Below are 18551 nucleotides of genomic sequence, written 5' to 3'. Positions count from 1 at the left end.
AGGGCATTAAGGAGACCGTATGTATTTTACGGCATTAAGGAGACAATTTGTATATTTTTTGTTTTATACTTTATTTTGCTTTTTTGTTGATAATTTAGTATTGAAATGATCATTTATTATGTGTACAAGATTTAGGCTTCTTAAATTAATTAACAAAAAATATACGTAATTTGCGGTCTCCTTAATAATTTGTAAGTATGTTGCAGGTTTTAAGGGGACCGGTATATATGTCGAAGGGTTTATGGAGACCAGTGTATATATAATATTATTTTTGAGGCATTAAGGGGACCATCCATATTTTATGGCATTAGGGGGACAAATTATATATATCTTACTTTTGACAGTGAAGGCTCCCGTAACCTTAAGAGACAACTTTGTAATAGTATTTTTATATAATTGTGTGTAATAAATCCACAAACATTGACCGGTCGAAACGGGAGGACTGCAAATTTCATAGGATATTCATCAGAAATCTTTTACAGACCATCTCATTCATTAAATGAAATTCAGCTTCAGTCACTTGGTATGTGTACCGTTTGATCAACAAAAAATATAATGGCCAGGGGCAGATCCAGGAATTGTCGTTAGAAGGGGGCGTTACTAAGGGGCGTTTGCAGGAGGATTGAGGGTTACTCAATCAAGAATTTTTTAACAATTTGTAGTCGGAAATGATGCATTATGTGCGTATTTATTTTCTTCTCATATATTGACACAAAAAGTAAACTTGAACGATTTTAAAGGCAGCGCACGCCGATTGCGCCCCATTCTCAATCCGCTAGTGAATGGTGACTTAATATTTGATATATTATGGTTAAATAGAACTTTCAGTTGAATTATATAGAAACTGTAAATTCTAAATACAAGTTCTGTGCTTGTAAAAACAATAAAAGTTTTGTCTGCACAGGAATGTGTCTGTTAACGCTTGAACAGTTAGCTCATGATTAAAGAACATTGTTCATTGGGTTCATTGTGACCCATGGAAGTTTTTTTTATTAAATTCCAACTTCCCCTTAAATTTTACTTGCCTAAAACTTTAACCTAAGTCAATCAGGGGCCATAACTTGTATTATGGAGTTATGTAACCTCATTGGCTGATGGTCCTGAACAATTGTGTGAAGTATTAAGTCAATTGAATGAATGGTATAGAACGCCTTAACCAATAGGCTACGGAGACGGTTTTAATGCATGTACTCAATTGCAGATTCAGGGGGGGGGGGGGGTCGGTCCCAGCGCGCGCGCCGTCCCCCACCCCTTTGAATCGCCCGTTTATAATACGTTCTCAGTCAATATCGGGAAAAAATACAATATTAAGATAAAAATGCACTATTTCGGACTATAAATTAGGGGAGTCTAACCCCCACCCCGGTCCAACATTTTAAGCCATTCAATTTCTGTTCTGAGGGAGGGGCGGATGTGGAAAGATTAAGCCCATGAGTTTCACGTACCCCTTCTTAAGTCAATTCCTGGATCTGCCACTGATATCTGTAATCAGATTTGTTGTTTCATAATGTTATAGGTCCTTTAAACAGTTTAAACCTTTTATGGCATCAAAATAAACAGACGCATGTTCAGTAAAAACATACTCTGTATACAACGTTCTCGTACTCCAGAGCGATGATGCTATGCATTATATTTATCATCATCTGACTGACTGAGTAACTGCCAAAACTTTTTCCGTTTAAAGAGACTCTCTCATGTTTTGGCACCAAACATATTTTTCCTCGTAATGCATCTGAAAACACATGTATATTTATTTTACTCCTTGGTACTGAAATTGCAGAAATAATAGTAACCAGGTTGATTTTCTTTTATACTTCAATTGCATTTTTAAAAAACCGATTAAAGTATTAAAAATTAATCTTGTTCAAGTTGGGAGCAAGCACATGGGGGTGCAGATAACACATAGAATAAAAAACGGAACGCTTATCACAGGGACTCATACTAAGGTGTTGAATATTTTAACCTTAATGGAAGTTATTGGTTTATCACGTGATTATGTCAATCAACTGATTGTGCAACAGCCTTTTGTTGAATCGGGTTAGTAACGCATGTCAAAATTTTGGACTTCAAAGACTATATTTTAGCACATATCAACATTTATTGAAGGTTTTCAGCCATCAATAGCTTGGCTTTAACACTTCGTTTGATTCGCCATACTTTATTTCGTAATAGCAATCTATAAAATCCAAGTAAAAGATGCATTTTCAAAACACTTAACGCTTCGCTTATATTCACTCAAAAACTCATGTTCGAAAGATTTAAAAAAAGTATGTCATAATCATATGCTCTTTAGCGGCTGAGCTTCTTAATATTTAAATCTCTTATAAATTTGCCAAATAAAATTCAACATGGGTAAACAATTATAACAAATAACGTATTTTGTGTATTGCAACATATTTATAAAAAGATAAAGTCAATTAAATCAAATGACCATTTTCAATGTACTTTCTTTCTCGCGGAAAGTGGACATTTCATCTTACTCCAACAAGTGTGGGGTATGGTTGATTCTCTTCGTGACTGAAATCAACTTTTTTAAACACTTGGTGCATTTCAAATCTAGTCCATATAAACAGCCCCTTCAGATTCTTTGACGATTGCATTTCCATGGGAGATCACTGCGTAGGATAAACATACAAGTGTTGTTTAGCCACACTGTGGTTTCAATTATGTCAGGGGCGTAGCTACCCCTCTATTCATGTGAATTCATGTGCTGGGGGGTTCAGGGGCGTGCCCCCTCAGAAAATTTTGAAAACCATGGTGCAATCTAGTGCATACTGGGCGTTCCGATGTGCATTATTTAGTACTGGAAAATAACTAGTTTTAGATTCATGTAGTCAAGTTCGCATACTGCAACTTTGGTTGATTTTTTTGTCAGAATCATGTGGATTCAGCCGCGTATTCACGTATATGCGGCTACACGCCTGTATGTTGTGCATATGAATGTATAATTTGGTTTAAATAATGCATCCTTAATGTAACACCTCCTTGCTGCTACACCAATAGAAACTTCATGTGATGTTAATAGTAAAAGAACTAGAACTGACGTTCCCATTTTTGTCTGAGTCATTTAAATAACAGATAACAAATTACAAGGTAAACAAATTTGTTTTGACTTCTTTAATGAATTATATAAACACATTGTACAAAGATATCATGACATTTTTTAAACAAGAAGTATGGTTGTCAATTAAACAGTATGCTAGCTTTAAAGATTTAGGCAAACCATTGGAATTTTACGGCGGTCTTAAAAGGTGTATTTAAAGCTGCAATCTCACCGATTGATCGTTTTGACTACCGGTACTCTTTTATTGTTTGTCAATAAATGGAGTATTTTTTGCAGAAATGTCTAGACCCAATTTTAAGTGATATAAGACTGCTGAAAAAAGATCAGATTGCAGTTCATCATATTTATGTTAAAAAAATGATGTTTTATGACTAAAAGCATTACGAACAATGACTAAAAGCATTACAAACAATTTAATGTAAATTACTTTTTCGGCAGTTTTACCAAACATTTTTGATTGGTTCTATTGTGAATTATCTAATATGACTGAATTAAAGGAATGATAACCAAATCAGCCGATTTTGAGACAATTTTGTGTCTAAACTGACAATCTGTAAGAGTGCAGCTTTAAGTGCTGATCTAAAGCTTCATATACACATTGTTATATTGTCAATAACTGTTTAAAAGGTCTCATGTACTAAATAAGATAATAATTTTCATAATATCTAAAATTGATTAAAATAAATAAAGTACCATTATACCTATTTCTTAATAGTGCCGTTTCTCATCTGACAATATCATTCAAAGCCATCATTTCAACTATGAATTTATTTTTAACTTTCAACTTTTTTATAGCATATGCAACAAAATATACCAAAAATACAAGCCACTTGCATTATCTTTGACCTTTTGATATGACCATTTTCCAGTTTTGTTTATTTGTAAGTTGTGCCCTGAAGAATAAAGTATGACTGTATGAATCAAAAACAAGCAATAAAAACACTAAAAATATACCCCAATCCCTGTAATTTCTAATACAGTAGTAAAATCAAGCAATTAAACATTTAGTGCTGCACTCTCACAGATATACCGTTTTCACAACTTTTTTTGTCTTCGAATGAGCAAGTTTTTGCGTAATTATCTGCAAACCAATGATAAAAGATTGCTGACAAAAGATCAGATCGCAGATTTCATATTTCCGTTCGAAAATTAATGTTACTAACGGTTTAAGAAAAGTGCATAAAAAATATCAATGTTTTAACTTAAATAGAAAAATCTGGGATTTAATTTTTCGCAAAAATTGGATGGTTCCAATCCAAGACATAAAATGAAAAAAGTTGTCAAAACATCCAAAGTGTGAGAGTGCAGCTTTAACGTTTGAAAGTAACTCTGTTTGCCTCGTGCCCCTAAACAGGGTTTAATTATATTATATGCCCAGTGGGCTTGTCCCTGTATATTTGATTGTATGATTGCAGTAATGGATACTGGTCTAATTATCTTCTGACAATTTTTCACCAATTTTAAAGAATGAGAAAACATATTAACCTCATATAACGCTGTACAATTTAATCTCATTCATTAGGTTGAGAAAAATTCCCTAAAAATATTAATTGTGGAGACATATCTTATTTAAATACATACAGGAAATGGCGACATCATTTACCCTTTAGTATGAAAAAGGCAGTTTCCTGATATTTGAATAGCGGTTTTTTATTTAAGCATCTCAATTCATAGTATGTATGAAGTTTCAAAGGAAACCAAATCATTGTAAGGATTGTTTTCAAAATAGATTCACACTCTTGATAAACTTCTTTTCCTAGTTTCAACTTTTGAGACTTTTTGATGAGCCTGTACCTTCCCCCTCTTATGCAGTGGCTTCAAGCAATAAAGCTACCAGCTCAAGTTGCACAGCTGGTGAACAAGACTGCTGATAGTCGGCAAACTGCACACTTGATGCCATAATAAATCATGTCCATCGACTTCCAGAATGAATAAATGACAGCAGCACAGAATTGATTTCAATTGGACCTCTGTACTTTCATCACCTTGTTGTAGTCAAAGACTATGTCTTAGTGTGCAGTGCGGGATCTTGAGAAGCTTTCTGCTCGTCTGATGAAGTAAGTTTGGCAGAGTGTGACACTCCTATCTACTCATATGGCTAGACACCTGTGATCTATGTCTTCTTGTGTGTGCCCAACCATCACCTGAAGAGAATTTAGAGGAAGTTAGTGCTTGATTACAAGTCAATGTGACAAAACAAGGTCTTTCATTTATGCCACCAAGAACTAGTATTCCAAGTTTCATAACTCGTATGTTAACTCAAAGCAATTGAGCAGAAACTGTTTGGTAATTAATTTTAAGTCACTGCTTCCACTTATACTGCAAGTAATATTGAACTTGAACCGACTGACCCAAATGCAATTCTAAATAGTTTTTATGTGCAGAAACCTTAATCCTATTGACACAAAAGTAATCCAATTGTATGTCTTCACAAAACATTCTACAACAATATTTGTCAATTTAACTCAAAGATTGATTATTGTTTTTTAGTCAGACAAACACAGAGATGGCCCTATATCGCTCACTTGATTTGAGAAAGGATTCTAACTTAGTTATTGTTTGGACACTTACTGAACACTTTTGGTCTGACTTTATTATGCAGCTGGTGAAAATATTAAAAGTCCCTTAATAATGGGCTTACAAAAATATGAAAAAATGTATTTGTTTAAAAAATTACGAAGGGCCATAACTCTTACAATATTTAAGTTTGTATTGAGCAGAATAAAAGGCTTTGCCTAAAATACAACCTTAAAACTATATTTACAAGTAAAACAAAAAAATCTACAAATATGTTTTTAGTATCTGGTTTTTGAGAGTGAATGATCAGAAGAAAACATCACACATTCACAATCATATTAAATAATAATTTAGTTTTTTTAAAATTATATTATATTTCAAAAACACTGCAAAAGACAAGACACTTACGTTTCAATTTCTTGATTTAATACAGTGATGATTATCAATTCTTATGAAGGGAGATGGGTCTTACACTCTAACCAGTGCAACTTGCATGTTCTTAGTCGCTCAGTTATTACCTTTCTTAAAATTCTCCTCTTGATCTGAGCCACGCCAAAATGATGGGAGATGCTTTTGTTTTTCCATCAGAATGTATAGCACCTCTGTGTTTCTGTTTGTCTCCTGAAATAGTAAAAGTTTATTAATAATAATAACAATAATAATAATCAGTGACTTTTATTGAAATTATTTTCACTGATTGTGCCTTGCACATTGGGGAACAAAGTTGACTTCTGAGGAGAAGATTTTTCAATATAGACATATAGCAAAAAATAGCTCCGCACCCTGGAGCAATGTTTTTTATAAATCAATATCCAGTGAAGAAAATTCATACAGGGTATTGAAACATATTTTGCTTCAAATGAAGACTTTTAACAAAGATAACTTAACTAGCTCTTCATCATATTAAATAAAAATTAACACAGTCTATGCCGCACACGGAGCCCCGCATTTGATCTTTTACCAAAGTTTGATTGAGAGTTTAGTTTCACATCGACAAGTCTTTACAGGTCTATTAAAGCTGCACTCTCACAGATTAAACATTTTGAAAAAGGTTATATTTTTTATCTTAGAATGAACCAATGTATGCGAAAATGATGACAAAAAAATGTCTTTGAATTCCCATCAAACATGTCCGAACCAAATTCAAACTATGGATAATCACTGTCATTCACGATGATATTCAGCACTTCTTGCCCAGTATATATACCCTTACTTTAAGCAGAAGGCAAATTAAAACAAACACATTTGTCTGAAATTTAATCAAACTTTAAATGGTAGTAGGATTGTCATTTGTTCACGTAATTTTCAAGAATCAGGAAGTGGGGAACATTATAAAGCCATTTAACAATACAAACAAGACGATTTTCTATTGAATGTACAATAGTAGTACCGGGGTAATATGCAAATAGTTATTATCTCAAGAAAAGGACATCAAGACCAGTTCATTTACCAGTAGCATCTGACAGTCAATAATGGTTCTGAGTTTAAAGAGCATAATTTTCATTTTATTGTTTGTTTAATCATTATTATATTTAACACCAGTTGTGAAGAAGGAGTTATCATTATATAAGATTATATTATCTGGCAGTGGTTGAAAATGTAAAGTGAGACCAGTTTTTTACCTGTTATTGAACAAACTGTTATGTTGGCAGGACTGTCCTCCTCAGCAATGCAAAGAACAGCAATGACTGGCTGGCACTCTGTAAAATGGCGATTAAAACATTTTGTCCAATTAAAACTGTCCCTTTCTAAACAATCCATCAGCAATATATATAAATGAGCTGCGCCATGTGGAAATGTATCTTGGGAAGTTTCCATTCCATGTAATGATGTCATAAAGATGAGCAGAAGACATTACTTACTATGCAGTAAAAGTTCTTACTTTAACAGTAAAGATATCTTTTTTTGAGAAAATTTATCAAAGTGAGCTCTTTTATGTCATGTTTCTAAGTCTTGTACACATCTATGTTACATATATAAATAATAAACAGGAATAAAATGAGGAGTTGTGTACACACTTATTCCTCCTTATGTACTGTGTAACTAAAAAAAAACAATCCATAATTCTAGTAAATCTCTAGAATTCCCTTACTTTTCTCGCTGTACAAAAATGAATGAGGAGTTGCAAACAAGCAGGGCCATAAAACTTTTGCTATTTAAACTGTACCGCAACAGCAATTTAAAGACAGTGATACTCATTGATGGAATAGGCACTTAGACAGCTACATTTTCTGAGAAATGGAGATCAGACTAAATTCTCCAGAGAAAATTTATAGATTTATTTGAAATAAAGAACATGTTACAGTGTTTGTGTTAAACTTGTTACTTAACCCTGATTTAACAAAATCATTACCTTCAAATTGGTGATAAAATAAAAACAAATATACCTTATTAAACACTGTTTACTATCACATCTGTACCCCCCCCCCCCCCTTCTAACATACTTAAGCGGCTGTTACCAAAGTAAAGAATGAAAGGTCCACAAGACCAATTATAAACCATGAACCATGAGAATCCTGTTTACTAATTTGATTTTAAATCACCCAAAAGGCTTTCTACACATAATGGTTCCTTAATTTAAATCTAGTCTCCAAAGGTGTCACAGTTGTGATTTCATTGAAAGACTTGAGATACGTTATTTAAAAAAATGACGACAGGAAAGCTTAAACGCAGAAGTCTGGCCGGGTATATGAGCCTGGAAATAAATACGCAAAAGCTCACCATGCTGCTAAGGAGTCTTATATAATTCCCGGCCCCAGTTCAGCTGGAGATTCCACACGGCTGGAAAACCGGCCCGGTGCACCCAAGCTTCACCATCGGCAGTATCTGCAAGAGGAGGGTGTAAATCTGGGAAAACGCATTTATAATCAATTTGCGAAAGTTCTTATCCGTCATAAGTAGTGAACATGTATGTGGCTTATAGAACATCTGAAATTAAGTTTAATGAAGGAGACAAAGTTCGGTCTGGGATCTAAACCTGGATTTTGATGCTGAAATTGTAAGGGCCGAATTCAGAACATCCACTCTCACTCACACTCCAACCACATTCCCATAAGGGACACTCAAATGATCACTTGAGTGAAATAAGGGGAGTGACACCCAAGTGATCTGTTCGTATTCACACGCCTCGCTAACACTCCACTTCATCAAGTGAGCAATACAGTATATAATTATACACGTATGTTTACATGATCATATCGGATTATCTGTTTGACTATGGTGATGTTTACATTATACATTGTAAACATATGTTTATTTGAGATTTGAGTACCTTATTGTTAGTTATGGCAACAAACAAATGATAATAAGTGTTATTCTAAAACTGATATTTTCATTTTAAAACAATTGGTTAATAAAAATAAACGTTTTGGATTGTAAATAACTGTTGCAAAATACGTTTAAATGCATGTTTTTTGTTGTCATTGTTGTTGCTGTTTTAAATATGTAGCTGTTTTCCATTGTATCACGTAATTTAAATATGTATTCATATATAATCTTGCTTTTATATTCTACATAAAGCGGTCTTGGGCGTTTGAAAATAATATATGGAAGTTGAAAAAATGGAAGTTGAAAAAATAGCAGATGGATAGAATTAGCGAATGAATCTACTTCTTATGGGGAAATAACACCTCGGAGTGAAAAACAACTCAAGAAATGTAGGGGAAAATGGATGAAGATGACGATAATAATAATAATAATGATGATGTTGATGATGATATGGTGGTGTTGGTGTTGGTGGTGCTGCTGCTGGTGTTGGTGGTGCTGCTGCTGATGATGATGAAAATAATAATAATAATAATAATAATAATAATAATAATAATAATAATAATAATAATAGCAATAATAGTAATAATAATCCAGCTGAATGTAGGCTGGAAAATACATATCAATTCCCTTACCACGCTATGAAATGGCCTAGCGGCGTCAAGTTAGCGGCCTGGCGGCCTAGCCGCCTCATGTGACTAGCGGCCTAAAGTTGTTTCCTATTCCAAAGCATTTTATATGCGTTCTTTTCTAAAACAATGATAAATTAAATGTCCTTTTCATAAATCAACATCCTTTAGCGAATATCAGCATTTCCCCCTTTTCATGGGCTGCTGGATGAGTTTTGGGGATTTTTAGGCCGCTAGGCCACCAGGCCGCCAAGTTCACGCCGCAAGACCGCTGAAGCGTGATGTATTTTGCATAGGAAAACAATTATTTTAGCATTGTTTTAGAAGAAAACTCATATAAAAATGCGCTGAAGTAGAAAACAATTTAAGGCCGCTAATGTACGACTAAAAACATTGATTTATCTTATTTTCCATTTAAACCATTGAACCTTGAAATAGATAACAAATTTAGGCCGCTAGTCCGTCAACCTCACGCCGCTAGGCCGCTAACTTCATGCCGCAAGGATGCTAACTTCACGTACCTTTAGCTGCCTGTCTTTGAAGCCATTGATGAATTGCAAACATCAACATTGCTGGAGGTTCAAGATCATTGCGAGACAAAACAAATATATGATAGGCGCATCCTTTTGAATTTGCTTTGTTTATAGATGGCCACATTATTGAATGAACATGTACTTCAATGGATTATCCCGGTCTCTTAAATATTGTCTGGGAACGAGCATGTCCCTTATTTGTTCCAAATATTTGATATATTTCATCTTTTCTACTTGCCATGTACTTTTTTCACATACACTCATTCAATTCCTATTCACAACCAATCCTCGAGGGCGGTTCATGTGGCCTAGCCGAGCACTCACAAATGTCCCACTCAAGCAAAACACTTGAGTCTCACTCACACCTGTGAATACGGATATACCTTTCACTCGAAATTATCTCGACCGTTATGTGATTACAGAGGATTAACTCATTGAGTGTGAGTGAGAGTGATTGTTCTGAATTCGGCCCTATGTTTTGTTCAAATGAAGTATAAACTTACAGTGAGTACAGAGATATCTTGAAGTCCAGATTTATCGCTTACCTTAAGTTCGTAGGGCTACAATTGAGAGCTTTTCTGTAAATTGCAGAAACTGTCCCCATGAGCCTATTGTCTGTTAGGGGAATGGTGGCTTAGGTGATTGGTGGTACCACTCTGCATTTCTTATCCACACAAAACACAGTGTATCTGAAAATGACAGAGAATGGCCATGCACTTATGAAAGCTATGCTAGAAATACGCCGTTATGAGAGTATCAGATGACATTTCCACACAGAAATTGTGAGGCCTCCAATACAGCAGTACTGACATCAATGACGAAAACATATATATCTGTCATGGAGCTATGCTGGTTCTGTGGCGTCAAAACCACTGCAACTGGGCAATTCACTAGAAACATCTTTTCAGAAAAAAGAAACAACCAATACTGTGTAGCCTTTGTCACCCAGTGAACACCCAGAGCATCTAGTTACTTTGAGCATCTATTTACTTAGAAGTAGCCACATTAAGATCTCAAATTAACAAAAAAGTGTATCCGTAAGCTTTCAAATACTGAACGAAGTGCAACTTTAAGGGGGGCTGCGAGCAAATATTGTCAAGGGCAGAAATCTCGCAGAAGTTTGAAAACGATTATGCAAAGCTCTAGCTTGATGATTTTGGCCCAATTTCAAATTGTTACTCAGTAACACGGCGGCGTAAATTTAATCTAACATCAATATAGTTACACAGGAAAATAAGAAATAGCTTTAAACTCTCTAACATTCATGGCAGAGTGTCTGATGACGGTCCAGTACGCCAAAAGGATGGAGAATATGTGAAGCATGCACATACACACCTTTACAGCCCAACATTTGGTTATGGTTTCACAGTTATTCATTTACACAAACTCACAATCAATCAATCAATCAATCAATGCACACCCACCTGGAAAGGTACGACATCCTTTGGAAGAGATGAATCTTGCAGTCTGGTAGACGGTTGCTGACTTAACTTTATTGTCCCAAGCAGCAACTGCAATTAGATAAACATGATAATGTTCGCACTAAATCAAAGCTTAGTATTGAGTTAAATTAAACATGCAGCCTGTTGGCTGGGGTAACATATCTAAATCCCCAAATGGATGATCTGATCCCAGCCAACAGATCAGCGAAACACGAATTGTATTGCGTGTTCGGGGGGCGGGGTCCCAAGGATATATCTTGACGCAACTTACCATAGCCGCCTTGCGTTTTTGTTCACAAAGCCGGCACACACAGTTCATTCTCAGTTTGCATGTTGTGTACTGAAAAGTTCCAGCTTTCCATGACACTCACAATAAACCTATCCATGAATTAAAACAAATTAACAAATAACTACCAGGTAATTATGAAAAATAAATGTCATTTTTTACTTGATTGATAAATACAACTTATATTGCAGTCAAACTGGATAAAATATCAGAAAAATGTGTCCTGTTCCAAAAAGTGTGTTTTGAAGTTGCTGACAATAGTCCAAAGACCAAGAATTTAAGTGTTTAGACAGGGGCAGGCAAATCTTAAAAAAAATGTCAAAATTTTAAAATTTAAATAAAACTAAAATTGTACAAACCTTATATAAATCATGTGTACACTTGAAAATACATACAAGGATACAATGTACACATAATCAAACGCTACCTGAAAGAATCATTTTTTTTCAAGAACTACTTGAAGGGGTACTGTGACCCGCAAGCATTTCGTTGTGGACGGACACCTTTAAACCTCTTTCCCGCACATTAATTAAACACATCTTATGTTTTGTCAGTGCCGGTTTTGATGACCAGTATAAATCTAAAAGCAGTTTTTCTGCCAATATTTACCCAAATGATTTGGATGAATGCTTAACAAGAAAGTGCAGTGTACACAATCAAATAAAGTATTTAGTGTTCCAGAAATAATGAGCAATCTGAAATCTGACCCCTTACATTCCTTAAATATTCACAAAGAGTTAAGTTCAAATTTAAGCAACATAAATCACATTCAAGCAGAATAATTTAAAGCAAAAATGAGCATGAAAATAGAAACCAACTGAATTGTATTTTCAAATGTTCCATCCGTGCTTGTTTGTTATCTTTTTATGATTCAAATGGTAAAAAAATGGTGCAAATGTGAGAAGCTCTGAAGAAGAAAACTGATATTTTAATAGAAATAGTGATAAAATCACTGACATTATGTTTACTTAGCATCTAAAGCAACAGACCAACCAGACCTACCAGTATGCTAATCTATATTTAACTGCTAAATTTTAAAAACCCTAAACATACAGATAAGATCTGTGGCGCAGTTGTTTACATTGTGTGATTAAAATTAAATTTTTGGTGGTGATTAGTATAAATCCAAGATTTGTTTTCAGAAGATCAGCAATAATGTTTTTTCTTTGTCTCAATGAAAAATGTAATGTTCAAGTTCATAAGCGCTTTTTAATATGAGAATTTCCCTTGGTGTGAACCGCTTACTGTGTCCAAGTTATCCAAGCTGGATCTAAGACATTACTACAATATGGGCAATTCGCTCTGCCATTTTTATAGATAATTGTGTATTCCAAAGGTATTCTTTTGGTACATTGAACTCACAACAATATTTGAACTCCTGACGTCCAGCACCACTGTCAGATTATCTAATCCAACCACTATGCCATTGCATGCTCTTTACTGAATGAAAGATAAATGAATACTCACAATTTTGAACAGTATTTTTTTGGTCACAGATAGCAACCTTTTAACCCCACTTTAACCTGTCTTCCCTATTTGGCAAACAGAGAATTTTTAGAAAATTTGTTATCTGATGATCCTGTAAATTTTGTGTGGATAGACTAAATACTGTTCGAATTTAGCAAATCAAAACTAACATTTTGGGTTTATTCAGTGTAGACCCTAAAATATCAATTTTGATTTATAAGTATGTAGGTTTGTTCAAAAGCTCAGTACAGTTTACTTTACTTGTTAAGTTATCCAATTTCTGTAAATAAATGTTACTAAACTTGACTATAAAATACTGTAGGGGGGCGTGTCGTAAAGTTAAGAAAAAATCCAAATAATGCAACAGTCAATTGCAGCATGGGCCCCCATGGTCCTGCTAATAGCGGGGACTTTGACTTTCCGTCCAGCCAATCTCAGGTAAAATTCCCGCTCTGCACAGACAAACAGCTGGTAAAAGCCCTGTCAAATGAATTATGGTCATTTCGTAACCGCTCATTGTTGGTCATTTCGTAACCATTGTGTTAGTCAATTCGTAACTGTTAAGAAATCGAATGGTCATATCTTAACCGTTGACTCCTACAATTATGGGGAATTAGTTTAATACCATTTGAATTTACAAAATAAGTTTACTGTAAGTATAAAACATAAAAATAACAACATAAACAAAGTTAAATCTAGTAGTTGTATTCCTTCTTTATTCCTAATAGTGTAGTGCGATTTGCCAATAAACTCTGAAACTATGACAAATAGAAACATTCACACTAGCTATTTTTTTATGTTGCGAAGGAAATATTATAGTAGGCTGAATATTAAATGTAATAATTTTTTAATTCATAGATGTTCTACCATTGAGAGGAATTGTGACCTTAAGCCAATATTTTTAAATATATAGACCATATAACTTTAGAATTTCATTTTTTTTAAATTGCATAGAAGTATTGTAAAATGTAGTAAGTTTGCCGAATGAGAGTATGCGCTTTTTATATGCTTATTGCATTAAAAATGTGCCCATATGTTTAATTTTGTATCTTGTTATTGGAAATTAATACATTGGAAACTCACTAAACCGGACAAGGTCCGGACTGGTCAAAATTTCCGGTTTAGTGGGGATTCGATGTACGGAGTAAGTTTACTCAATATATTAACTGAGTTAACCTTTATTTAAGGCTTTTGTCCTCTAGGGACTGTGAGTTCAATTGTCCGACTTTAGACGGAGGTTGAGACATGATTAAAGCACTTGCAAAAGTGATAAGCATAATTAAACATTTCTGCGTTTTTATAACCATCTTTTTTCCAAGTCTTGAAATAAAACAACTCTCGTAATTTAATGCTTGTTTAGTATGTTTGATAGTTTAATTAAAGCACCGCTCTAATTTGATTCAATCATAGAAGTCTTTAGATAAAACAACACTTCAAAATGATCACTAAAAAACCGATTATCGTTTGATTATCGCGCGACAGTCAATCCACAGCGCAATCATCATTATCGATTATCGTGTTAACACAACATCACAGGTGTAATATTTAACGACGTACCGGCTGTGAAAACAAAATGACACGTGATTCGCGAATTCCTAATACACAGAATTATTTTGACATGTTTGAACAAAACGTCTGGTTATGTAAGGTAAAATTACGTTGACAACTAACAATTTTTCTCGATTTTTTGTCCGGTATCCGGAATTCCGGGGTTCAGGTTTTGTAGGGATTTTTTTACATTGAAAATAGAAGGGGAAAACCGGGACTCTGATAAAATTCCAGTATCCCGAGGATTCCGGTTTTGTGGAGATCCGGTTTAGTGAGTTTCCACTGTACCATAACTAATAATTTTAGGCTGTTTTTTGTCGGTTTCGGATATAAAGCATGCAGAATATGGATCAATTGAGAAAAGAACAGAACAAAATTTTGTTCGTTTTAAAGAATTCAAACAAATATAGTCAATGAAATAGGTCAAGAATGATCATTTATGTAAACGTAATTTTACTCAAAAATACATCGCGATCAGTCTTAAATTATTGTTTATAAGTACATGTAAGCAAAATGTAAGAAAATAATTAACATATTTTGGTAGTATAACAAATCATTTCTAATTTACCATGATATATATCTAATAACTATTGAGTAACATAAATTATTGGCTTGTTACTAGTGAGAATTTGAGTAATGTCTCCCAATTGGTGTCTTGGTTGCTGTGCCATATACATCCAGGTTCGAACAATACACTTAACGAGGTGCTAAGTGTACTATTTATCACCTTGTTAAATGGTGGTTACCATATGAGCAATTGATTTATTGATGGTTACGAATTGACTAACAAAATGGTTACAAAATAACCAAGATTCAGCAGTTACGAAATGGTAAGGTTACGAAATGACCAGATCCCCGTCAAATGCCCCTGGGGGCATCGTAGGTTAGGCCCATTCCCTGTTTTCAGCGCAAAAACAAGAACACTGCATTCACTCAGCACTGTCGGTCCACCTGGAACGTAAAAACATGGCCCATTTCCCCTGCTATCCCTGGTATAAACAAGACCTGCCTGGGGGCCATGGTTACAATTGACTGGTGCATAACTGTGGCAGAATAAGGGAAATATTTTATTGTTGCATTTATTATCAAATATGAAAATTTAAGACACATGCAAAAAGCCACAATACGAATTGGTGATAGTGTTCGTTCTGTTCTGCTATTCAAAGGTGATGAGAATGACTAATGACATGACATTGACAAACAAAATGTAAGGCATTTGTATCATTTCGTCTTTTATTTATTAAAATCTGAGATGTTAAGGGAGCAAATCCCTTTTTAGATTGGAACATACCAAATAATAATAAGCGACGATGTAGTGGTAAACCAAGTTTGCTAGAAATCAATCGAGTTTCTCCAATATACAAGCAAAAATTACACCGGATGTTGATACTAGTGATTTAGTTTCGGATGAACAAAATCCGGATAAATCATTTGCTTTTCATCCAAAGGGTGGACGATTTATACTACTGTACAAAAGTCATAAAAATAAACGAAAAAAACGTTGAATATGTATTTTAAACACTTACCAAGTTACCATTCTCTTTCCGTAAGAGATGAACGCCATACTGCATAATTGCACGGAGATGGTACCACGGAGATACCCGAAAATTTCCGTTATATTCCGGAAAGTTAAATTTCTGTATACTTGAAAATTTGGATGCTGATGGTACACGAAATATCGAATTTCCTTATTTCTGTTTTTTATGGAATGAAACTTCGGGATAATATACAATAGGCTTTAAATAAAGTAAAACAAATAAAAAATGCTTAGTATATAGCTATTTTTGACCAAAATTATGATTTTTTTCCCTGGTCGCCTTAATAGCTATTTTTATGGATACACAAATATACACACACAAAAGTTTAAGAATATTTTTTTTGATATTAAAAGATAATAAGATTTAAAACAATGAAATGATCTCGTAAATAAACATTCAAGCTTATCAACTTACTATCAATGGACATTTTTATTGACATTTGATACATCAAATCTGGACTGAAAATATTAAGGAGACCAATTTTTGTCGCCTTAATCCAGCGGTCCCCATAATGCCTAGATTAATATATATATGGTCACCTTAATATCTGTAATAGATATATATATATATATATATATATATATATATATATATATATATATATATATATATAAAGTCAAATCATAAATATTAAACACTTACAAGAAAGAATGAATGGCATAATGTAGATGCAGATGAAATTTGGTTAAAAAAGAAAACATATTAATTTCAGTTGTTAACTGCCTTTTGCATTTGAAAGATATATTTGTTTTCAAAATTGGTGGTCTTAATGCTTTATTTCATTTTCAAATCATCAACAGAAATATATGCACGTTTTTAGAGTAAATTTGCTTTCATTATAATCCAGGCTAAGGAATATTTGCATATTTGTTGTGTACATTATAAATGTCTAAACTTAAAAAGAAAAATACAATTTCTTCATAGGTTGTAGGAAGTGCATAAGTAGGATTGAGCTCACCGAGGAGCTCCATGACCTTGAAGTTTGCAGAGTAAGAAAGGAGATTGAACTTTTAGATTTAAAAATAGCTCAACAACGTGAACTTTTCCAATTGAAAAAAAAATATGTTCTGGAGAATGCCATGCGAAATGCTAACATGGATTTCAACATTACTTTCCCAGGATTAGGAAATGAAAGTTACAATTTTTCATAAGATCTCTTTTTGAATGCAGTATACATTGTTAAAGCTGCACTCTCACACATTTTTACAACTTTTTTATGTTTTGTCTTGGAAAGCACAAATTTTTGCGTATGTTTCTGCAATCTAGTGATATAAGATTGCTCTCAAAAAATAATTAGATAATAGATTTCAATATTTATGTTTGAAAAATTAATATTTCATGGCTTAAATGCATAAAACATCAATTTTTGCACTTGATTATAAAAATCTTCGATCTAATTTTTGTCATGAATCTCATATAACTGGTTTCCATGGCTTTTCACAAAAATTGGCTCGTTTCATGATAAATAATAATAAACTTGTTCAAACTGTGACAGTGCAGCTTTAAAGATCCACTCTTACTCCTAGATAATATTTACCACACTCCATGATATTGTTTTAATATTCCAAAAAGGATGAATATATGTTTAAAACAATTTATTTTATGAAAGATACTGAGTTTAATTTGACAGAAATGAACATTTAACATGTTATTTCTTCCTACTAAGACTTAAGTAGACCATAGTAAATATTTTAGCATTCACCAATCATTTACCGTAACATCAATTTGAGCTACTCATTTGTTCTTCAACATATACAACATGTGTTATTGAGATGGAAATTATCCTTTATTATTAAGTATCTAGAAGTATTTTCTCTGATGATGTATCTAAGATCATTTTGATGGAAAGTATTTTCAATCAAAAAATCTTATTTGTGTAATAGGAATAAGTCTACATTAAATTGTAATACATTTATTGTTTCAACTTTAATGTCTAGGTTATTTAGTCATTGGTATTATATGGGGTATTACTGTTGATATATCAGTTCTTACAATAATTTCATGAAGTTTTACTTTGTTCAATACAACTCAAAAACAACTGATGAAAAATTGTGTAAATTTGACCAAGTGGACTCGTGCAACAGATTCAGAATTATGATGAACAAAATGTGCAAAATAACTGTTACAGTATAAATGAGCAGAGCAAATTCTGCTAAAATCAATATTGTGCTAAGCAAACCATTACAAAAACAAAGATGAGAAATAATGCTGATATCTTTTACAAATCAATAACAGAACTGTGATATACATTCTTTACTCAATA

General features: G+C 33.6%; 1 long non-coding RNA gene across 2 annotated transcripts; it reads right to left on the bottom strand.

Moving 5' to 3' along the window:
* Positions 1-3168: 3168 nt before the first annotated feature.
* LOC128218854 (uncharacterized) lies at positions 3169-16560 on the bottom strand. Of its 2 annotated transcripts, none has more exons than XR_008258486.1 (7): positions 16042-16560; positions 11432-11518; positions 10553-10696; positions 8303-8407; positions 7204-7281; positions 6100-6202; positions 3169-5208 (listed from the first exon to the last, which is right to left on the bottom strand). It is a non-coding gene; the product is annotated as an uncharacterized LOC128218854 (long non-coding RNA). The 2 variants fall into 2 exon arrangements; XR_008258485.1 differs by having other exon boundaries at positions 16277-16560.
* Between the last annotated feature and the right edge of the window lie 1991 nt (positions 16561-18551).

The sequence above is a fragment of the Mya arenaria genome, chromosome 15 (genome assembly GCF_026914265.1).
Source record: "Mya arenaria isolate MELC-2E11 chromosome 15, ASM2691426v1".
NCBI classification, from domain to species: Eukaryota; Metazoa; Mollusca; class Bivalvia; order Myida; family Myidae; genus Mya; species Mya arenaria.
Note: the sequence above shows the minus strand (reverse complement) of the source record. Positions and strands in the feature narration are given on the sequence as shown.